Source organism: Loxodonta africana, chromosome 1, assembly GCF_030014295.1.
Source record: "Loxodonta africana isolate mLoxAfr1 chromosome 1, mLoxAfr1.hap2, whole genome shotgun sequence".
Taxonomy (NCBI): Eukaryota; Metazoa; Chordata; class Mammalia; order Proboscidea; family Elephantidae; genus Loxodonta; species Loxodonta africana.
This window is the reverse complement of record NC_087342.1, coordinates 79,180,010-79,187,914: the sequence shown is the minus strand read 5'-3', so window position 1 is coordinate 79,187,914 and position 7,905 is coordinate 79,180,010. Positions and strand designations below refer to the sequence as shown.

Sequence of the window (7,905 nt, the reverse complement as noted above, 5' to 3'; positions counted from 1 at the left end):
CTCTCAGAAACCTCTTTCTTAAGTTGTTTTGGCCTTGGTGTTTCTTTCTTAACTAACTTAGTGGCACAATGGTACTCACATAAACTTGTTTTTTTGTTTTTTTTGTCATTTCTATTATGCATACATTCCCTCCAAGCATCCTCAACAATCGCTGGTCTATAGGCCACCGTCTGCACGGCCCAAAGACTAAGCAGTCATTTAATAGGGTTTGGAGGAAGTTGAGGGTTAAGTGGCTACAGAATCTGAAAGAAGAATAACTTGCTTTTCCGTCTGGGAAAAATCAGTGTTCCTTATTTGGAATGGAGAACACATGATTCTCAAATAATGTCTGAGAAAGAACTCATTCCTGCCAAAGAAGACAGACATTTCCTTGTCTCATCTTGTTTTCTGGCATGTTCTACAATGTTAAGAAGTAGATGTTTAACCCCGATTTGGGATGAGGATGCAAAGACTCCCTACGCTGTCTTGTCTTCCTCGTATTCACAGACATGGATATCGTGCAGATAGAAGTCATCGAAGAGCATGGCAACATCTTTCTCCGTCTGTCCTGAACTCATTCTCTGGTGGTTGGGAGAGTTCCACCTCTTGAAGAGGCTGCCAAAGAAGAAATGGAGCACAAATTCTAAACTCCCATGGGTCAAAAGAGGGCAACACTGACACATTAAGCCACAGACCTTGGGTAGAGTCTACATCATTTCAGGACAGTTGTCAGATCCTTGTGGAACGATTCTACATTTCCCTATAAATATTTTCAATTATTGATGCTCAGAGTAATAATAACAATCTTGATGAATCAATGGGGATTTGATCATACAATCCTGATTATGAACTAAGAGAGTTTTTCTGTTTTGAACTAAACTGGGAGAAAATCTTGTAGAGGGACTTTGAAGAGGAAGGCTTGAAGGCAAGAAAAAGGCTAGTTTCTCCACAGGAAGGAGGGATCAGTTATGGCAGAATACGTGGAAGCCAAGAAACCTGTAAGTCTTTTACAGTGTATCATCCCCTTTCCTCTTCTCTCTAAAAGCTGCAACTATCTACCTTCTACCAGTCTGTCACAGGTCATCCCTAAGCGAATTTTGAGGTCACCTACTTGACTCTCCAGGGACTAAACTACATTGCCTCTGCCTCTATACTAGGACTGAGGAAAAGGTGGCTGAGTATGTACCTATTACTAATTCTATAGAGTCTCTGACTTTCGGTGGTCACAGTCTACTCTTTAAGCTCCTTTTGAGCTAAGAGCAGGGTGTGAAGAGTAAAGGAGGTGGATAGAATTTCTTTAGAAGTAAGTTGGGTTTCAATAGGCTTTGTTTAAGAGTTAGAACTACATGGAGCAAACAAAAGGGAACTTTCTTTTTTATAATTTATATTTCAAGCAAAACTTAGTAAACTTCGCCAGTCACAGGGGTGCTTAATCCAAAAGCTACTGGCCCACCCCGCATCTTTTTTCATTACTGCTCCAACCACATTCATGTACAGAAATCGGGAAATCCCTGCAGCTGCCACTGAAACCATCAATATCAACGACATCTGAATTGCGAACAAAAATTCAGCCTCAGGTGTGCCCTCCAATGTACTTAGCCTATATAGCTCAGGCAGGAAAGATCAAAGAAGTGCTCTCAAAGGCAAGGCAGTCTTGGGCAAAATGAACTGAATCATCTTCCGGAACAAGCCTGCTTCTCTTTTCCTTGCCCCCTTCCTCTCTCTCCTTCTTTTCCTCTCTTCCTTCAGTTCACACCACCCAACCTCTTTCCTTTCTCCATCAACTGATGTGCCTCTCTCTCCTCCAGAATGACATTTTCAGAATAGTTCAGTGCATTCGTAGTCCCATGCATGCCCATTTTAACCACTGTACTGAGATTCAGGTGTAGGTGATATCTTTATTTACCATGTCACTTGATTATTTCTTCCTCTGCCTAAACCACACAGTGTAACATCTCCCCAGCATAGGCTGACTCGGTCAGGCAAATTGTAGAGCTGGGAGAAATGGAAGTTAGATAAATTTTTTCCTCTGAATTTAGAACACTTCGACCTCTTGATGGGGATGAGAATTTATAACAAAATCTAAAACATGTTTGGAAGAAATACTTCAAAAACTTACATTCAAATTGATGGTCAAAATGTGGTTTGGGCAGAAAGCCTCGACTCTTTGCTCATCGGAGACTGAGGTTTGAGAACCTAACCAGGCACATGGAGGGCTTTTATTTAAAATTAGCCCTACAGGTGGTCTTCAGCTGCTGTCATTCCTTTATTCATTCTAGAGAGGCCAATTCTGAAAGACAAGTTTCACAGAATGGAGCATTTCTTATTTTCTGTTCTCTTCTTTATTTTCAGTCACACCAGAGGCCTGTTTTGACCAGAACTCTCTGACACATAAACTACTTGTCTTCTGGCTTCTCTATCATTCTTTGACTTTTTTTTCTTATGTGTAAGTTAGAGTTACAAACAAATAATAATTTTACTTCCCTGTTTAGCTAATTGAGTCCCCAAGTGTTGCAAATGGCTAACATGCTGGGCTGACAGCCAAAGAGTTGGATGTTGGAATCTACCCAGAAGCCCTGGGGAGAAAGCCTGAACCATCTACATCTGAATAAATCAGCCTTTGAAAATCCTATGGAGCACAATTGTTCTCTGAGACACATGGGGTCACCATTCATCAGAATCAACTTGAAGGCAACTGGTTTGTATTTTTATTTTATTTGAGTTAATAGTGTTAAATTATAAATATAGAAAGCAGGCATGATTTAGATTAATATCATTTTAGTCAGGGCCAAGATGGCAGAATAGTCAGACATTTCCTGTGGTTCCTCTTACAACGAAGACCCCAAAACATTAGTGAATCGATTATGTATGACAATCTAGGAATCCTGAACATCAAAGAAAAAGTTGGGGAATTGAGCTGAGCGGCAGGGGGAGGGAGAGATGATTCAGGAGCACAGAGGAGTTGCCAGACCTGACCAGTACTGGCACTCTGCAGACTGGATCAGCTGGTGTGAGCAGTGAGGCAACTATGGCACTCAGGATGAATTTACCACACTGGGAGAGACCAAGTTGTAGAGAGATGGCTCAAATCTCCAGAACAAGCCAGGAACAGCACTCCATCAGTGAAAGATAAGTATAAGTTTCTAACTTACCAGCAGATCCAAAAAAGAAAAGAATAGAAACCCATTTTGGAAGTACCTCTCAACCATTTACCTTACCCCTCCCCACTCTGCTTTGGTCCCAGTCAGCTGAGAACTCAGGGTGGGCACAGAACCTTTGCCTAGGCATAGGCATAAGGGTTCCATGGACTTTGAATGCCTTTCACTCCTGTTTAGACGTGTGTGGGCCCATTTCACCAGCATAGACTCTCATCAGCAGTGTATACCAGAGTATATACCTGAAGCTCATTTTCATCTGTATCTGCTATAATGGGGAGTGACAGATTCATGACATCTGACACCACCCTGCCCATTAGGCAGGGTCCTCACCTACCCACATCAGGGCCTGAGGACTGGTGGCTTCACACATTCCACCAAGCCACCCATGATAGGGGTAAAAGAATAGGTGGCAACTTCCAGTACTTACAGTCAATGTCATTGGGTGCTCATAGTCTGGCTGCAAAAACCACATAACTACATGCTCTAGGGAGCTGGGACATACCTTCCACCCAGACACTCAGGGGCAGCCCCAGCCCCCTGCCTTTATCAGTGCATTACCCTGTACTGCAGCCAGATATTGGTGTCTACTCCAATCATCCCTGCCCTTTTAGGACCGTAAGTGACAGTCTGTACCACACACTCAGTGGCTGGTGACCTGGACACTTGAGCTGAATGCACACAAGAAAAGTAAATGGGCTTCTGGGCTCACATAACTAAGAACAGTTCTAACCACCAGGAGACAGAACGTGAGAGGTCAAAGATGCCAATAATCAAAGTATCTGACACAACAAGCCTATTTGGGCATATCAAAACAAACCAAAACAAGCTAGGACACAGTAAGCAAACATAAATAAATGTAATAACTTATTGAGGGCTTGGGGACAACAGTCAATACTGAATCACATAAAGAGGTAGACCATGATGTCTTCAGCAAACCACCAAGGTAAAGATTCAAGAAATCTTCTGGAGGGAGAGAACCTCTTGGTAGATCCCAAAAGAAAGCTGCCAAGACAGTTATAATCAAACTTGCCAAAATCAAAGATAAACAGAGAATTTTAAGAGCACCTAGGGAAAAATGAAAAGTCATCTACAAGGGAGAATCAGTAAGACTAAGCTCAGACTACTCAGCAGAATCCATGCAGGCAAGAAGGTACCAGGATGACATATATAAAGACTTGAAGTAAAAAAATTGCAAGCCAAGAATTATATATCCAGCAAAACTGTCTCTCAAATAGTAAGGCAAGATTAGGGCATTTCCAGATAAACAGAAGTTTAGGGACCTTGTTAAAATCAAACCAAAATTGCAAGAAATACTAAACTGAGTCCTCCGGTTAGAAAAATCAATAACATCAGATAACAACCCAACACTAGAACACAGGACAGAGCAACCAGATATCAACCCAGAGAGGGAAGACACAAAAATAAATCAAAGCTAAAACACTGAAAATAGGGAAACAGAGACATCAACATGTCATAGATGACAACATTAAAACAAATAAGAAGGACTAAAAAATGTAGTCATAGATCTTTCATATAGAGAGGAAGTTAAGGTGATATAAAGACAAAAAGATTGGTTTAAACTTAGAAAAATAGAGATAAATATTACGGTAATCACAAATGACGCTAAAAATCCTATGCATCAAAATAAAAAACAAGAAAAAGTGAAGACTCAGCAAATACAAAACCAACAACAATGGAAAAAATGAAAAGGAAATACATAAAAACAGCTCAGCACAGAAATTTAAGTGGAACAAAAAAACTGTCAATAACACATAAACAAAAGAAAAAAACCCTCAAAATGACAGTTGCTCATGTGGAAGTTCAAGATGAAGCTGAAGCAAATTAAAACAAGTCCGCAAGGGCCAAAATACAGCCCGTACATAAACATACACATACATAAACTTGTGATCCTAGGTATTTACTCAAATGAAGTAAAAGCTTATGTCCACCAAAAACCTGCCCACAACCGTTTATAGCAGCTTTACTGATAATTGCCAAAAACTGGAAACAATCAAGATGTGTTTTAGTAGGTGAATAAACAAGCTGTGGCACACCCATATAATGGAGTATTATTCAGCAAGAAAAATAAGTGAGCTTTCAAGCTATGAAAAGCGGTGGGGGAATCTCAAATGTATATTGCTAAGTGACTGAAGTCAATCTGGAAATGCTACATATTGTATGATTTCAAATTCATGATATGCTGGAAAAGGCAAAATTTTGGACAGTAAAAAGATCAATGGCTGCCAGCAATTCAGTGAGGTTGGGAGGGGTGAAAAGGCAGAGCACAGGACATTTTTAGGACAGTGAAACTATTCTGAATGATACTGGATTGATGGGTGCTTGACATTACACATATTGCTTTTACAGCATCAAACAGCCAAGATACCACCCAGCATTTACGCACACATACACACACACAGAGAGAAACATATACACTTCCCCTTCAGTTTTGTGTATGACACTTTAGTTTTTTCCTTAAGTGAAACCTACCACACTGTTCCTTGTTCTTATTGTACAAATCCCATGAGCCCACTGAAAGAACAAGTCTGACAGAAAATTATGTTCTGCCAATTTAAAAAAAGACTCAATGTTATTTTTAAGAATATTAGCAAAGGCTTATATATGGGCAAACTAGAAAGAGAAAAAGAAAATAAGCACTAGAAATCTGGTACCAGGAAATAAATTTCTCTTAGTTTTCTTATGTAGTTTAAAGAACTGAGTTTTAACTGTGATAAGTCTCAGGGTTCTAGAAGAGCCTTGCAGCAAGCTTATTTGTTTTCTGCAAATATCCCAAATGAATTTCCAATCTCCAAATCTCAAAGAACATTTTTCAGGGTTTATCCACCCTCCACATGCCTGTGCTTACTGATCATTCACCAATCCAAGCTGGAGACCAAAGTGTTATCATGAGGTCACTGTATTAACATTCTGACAAGTGTGTTCCAAGGTGTCTTGAATTTCATGTGAGCTTACCTTCTCCCTTTCCAGACTTCCTCCAGTGTCCCTGCATCCCCAGTTTTTCAAAATCCCTTTTCTGTACCTCCTTCTGTTTGGAAATGACTTTTAAAAATTTTAAATATATAAATGCTTCATTCACTTTTGTTCTTGTCCTTAAAATCCTGTCAATTTACTTTCTATCGTACTCTAATAGTTCACCTTCCTCTACATCCTGAAGCTGCTGTTTCATGCATGACTTATGATTTCCTCTTCTGGATGTTGGTAGGGCCCCTGAGTTTCCTGATACCTCCCGTAGAAGAGAAAAGACCCTTATAATGAAATGCAGAATGTATCACTATGTGGTTTTCTTCTGCTTTGGCTTTCCTCCATCAAATCCAGTCCATACATTCTGACTGAGCAAACAGCAAATACAGTAAACACTTTTAGACCATGAAAAGATTAATTTCTTTAGCTTTGTGCTTCAGGTTAAGACAACTATAGAGGAAATCAAAAGAGCTGAAAATGGGGACTTCTTTCTTTGACACCCATAATAAAAGACAGACTTTTAACAACTCCAGGTTGTACAAAAGATACCCTGGAAACCTCTTGTGGCTATTTACCCAACACATATTTCCAATCTCTGCCTTCACTTTCAAGTCCTATAAAGAATCAGTATCCTCCAGTGGTTCTTGAGCCCCTCCTGCCTAAAGCAGGTGCTGATGCCTCTTAACACTGAACAACAGTACCTCAGCGCTCATGGAGTGTGAATCTCAGGAAATAACACTTACTTTTAGATAAAAGTTATCCAGCAGCACCTCAGGAACAGGTGTGTGTAGTTCAGTGGTAGAGCACATGCATTCCATGTATGAGGCCCTAGTTTCTAGCCTCGAGGTGCACTTCTACACTTTTTCTCTGCTCCAACACCGTTTAAACCCAATCTTGAAGGAATATAAATTCACTTCTCCTATTATTTTGCATTCAATTCCCGCACACATAGACAGCAAAAATAGAACCCAATGGACTTCCTTGAATGCTCTTCTTTCTATGCTATGAGCATCTACATCCCTTAATGTGACTGCGACAGCAGAAGGAAGACGACAAGGAAGGGGAGAAAAGAAGAACCAGAATCTCTTCAATCACCCAAAACAAAAGCCTGCACATGAAGCTCCTGTTTCCTACTATTATTAAAGAGACAGAAAAAAAGATAAGGGGGAGGGAGTTTGAAAGGACCCTGGGGACAGTTTTTTTGTTGTTTTTTTTAAAGCACCTAAACCACAAAGCTCCCTGGTGAGGCTCTCACTGGGCTACGTCGGGATGTGCTGATGCCTAAATTATTTCACAGCAAAACTGCGTGTATACTCTTTTCTTCTCTGTGACTGTCTTTCCCTTAACTCCCGACGAGGTGACCGAGTGGTTAAGGTGATGGGCTGGTAATCTATTGTGCACTGCACGCGTGGGTTCACATCCCATCCTCGTCGTCGTTCTTTTATGTCACTGTGTTGTGGAAATGAGATTTGGAGCCCTGGTGGAATACTGGATTCTTGCTAATCAAAAATTAGGCAGTTCAAATCCACCCGCCACTCCTTGGAAACCCTAGAGGGTGTTCTACTCTGTCCCATAGGGTCGCTGTGAATCTGGATCAACTCCACTGCAACCGGTTTTGTTTTGGTTTTGTTTTTGACCTCCTGATATTTGCCCAGTGCCACCCAAGCAGTGAAACACAGCTTTAGATTATCGTCTTCCATTTGGCTAAGCACGGATACTCCAGACAGACATTTTCCTCTTGCTGTTCATAACTTAACTGTAGTTGATTTGGAACCCGGATATTGTT

General features: G+C 40.6%; 1 non-coding gene across 1 annotated transcript; it reads left to right on the top strand.

Moving 5' to 3' along the window:
• Nucleotides 1-7,470: 7,470 nt before the first annotated feature.
• Nucleotides 7,471-7,552, top strand: TRNAT-GGU (transfer RNA threonine (anticodon GGU)). The gene has a single exon. It is a non-coding gene; the product is annotated as a tRNA-Thr (tRNA).
• The last annotated feature ends 353 nt before the right edge of the window (nt 7,553-7,905 follow it).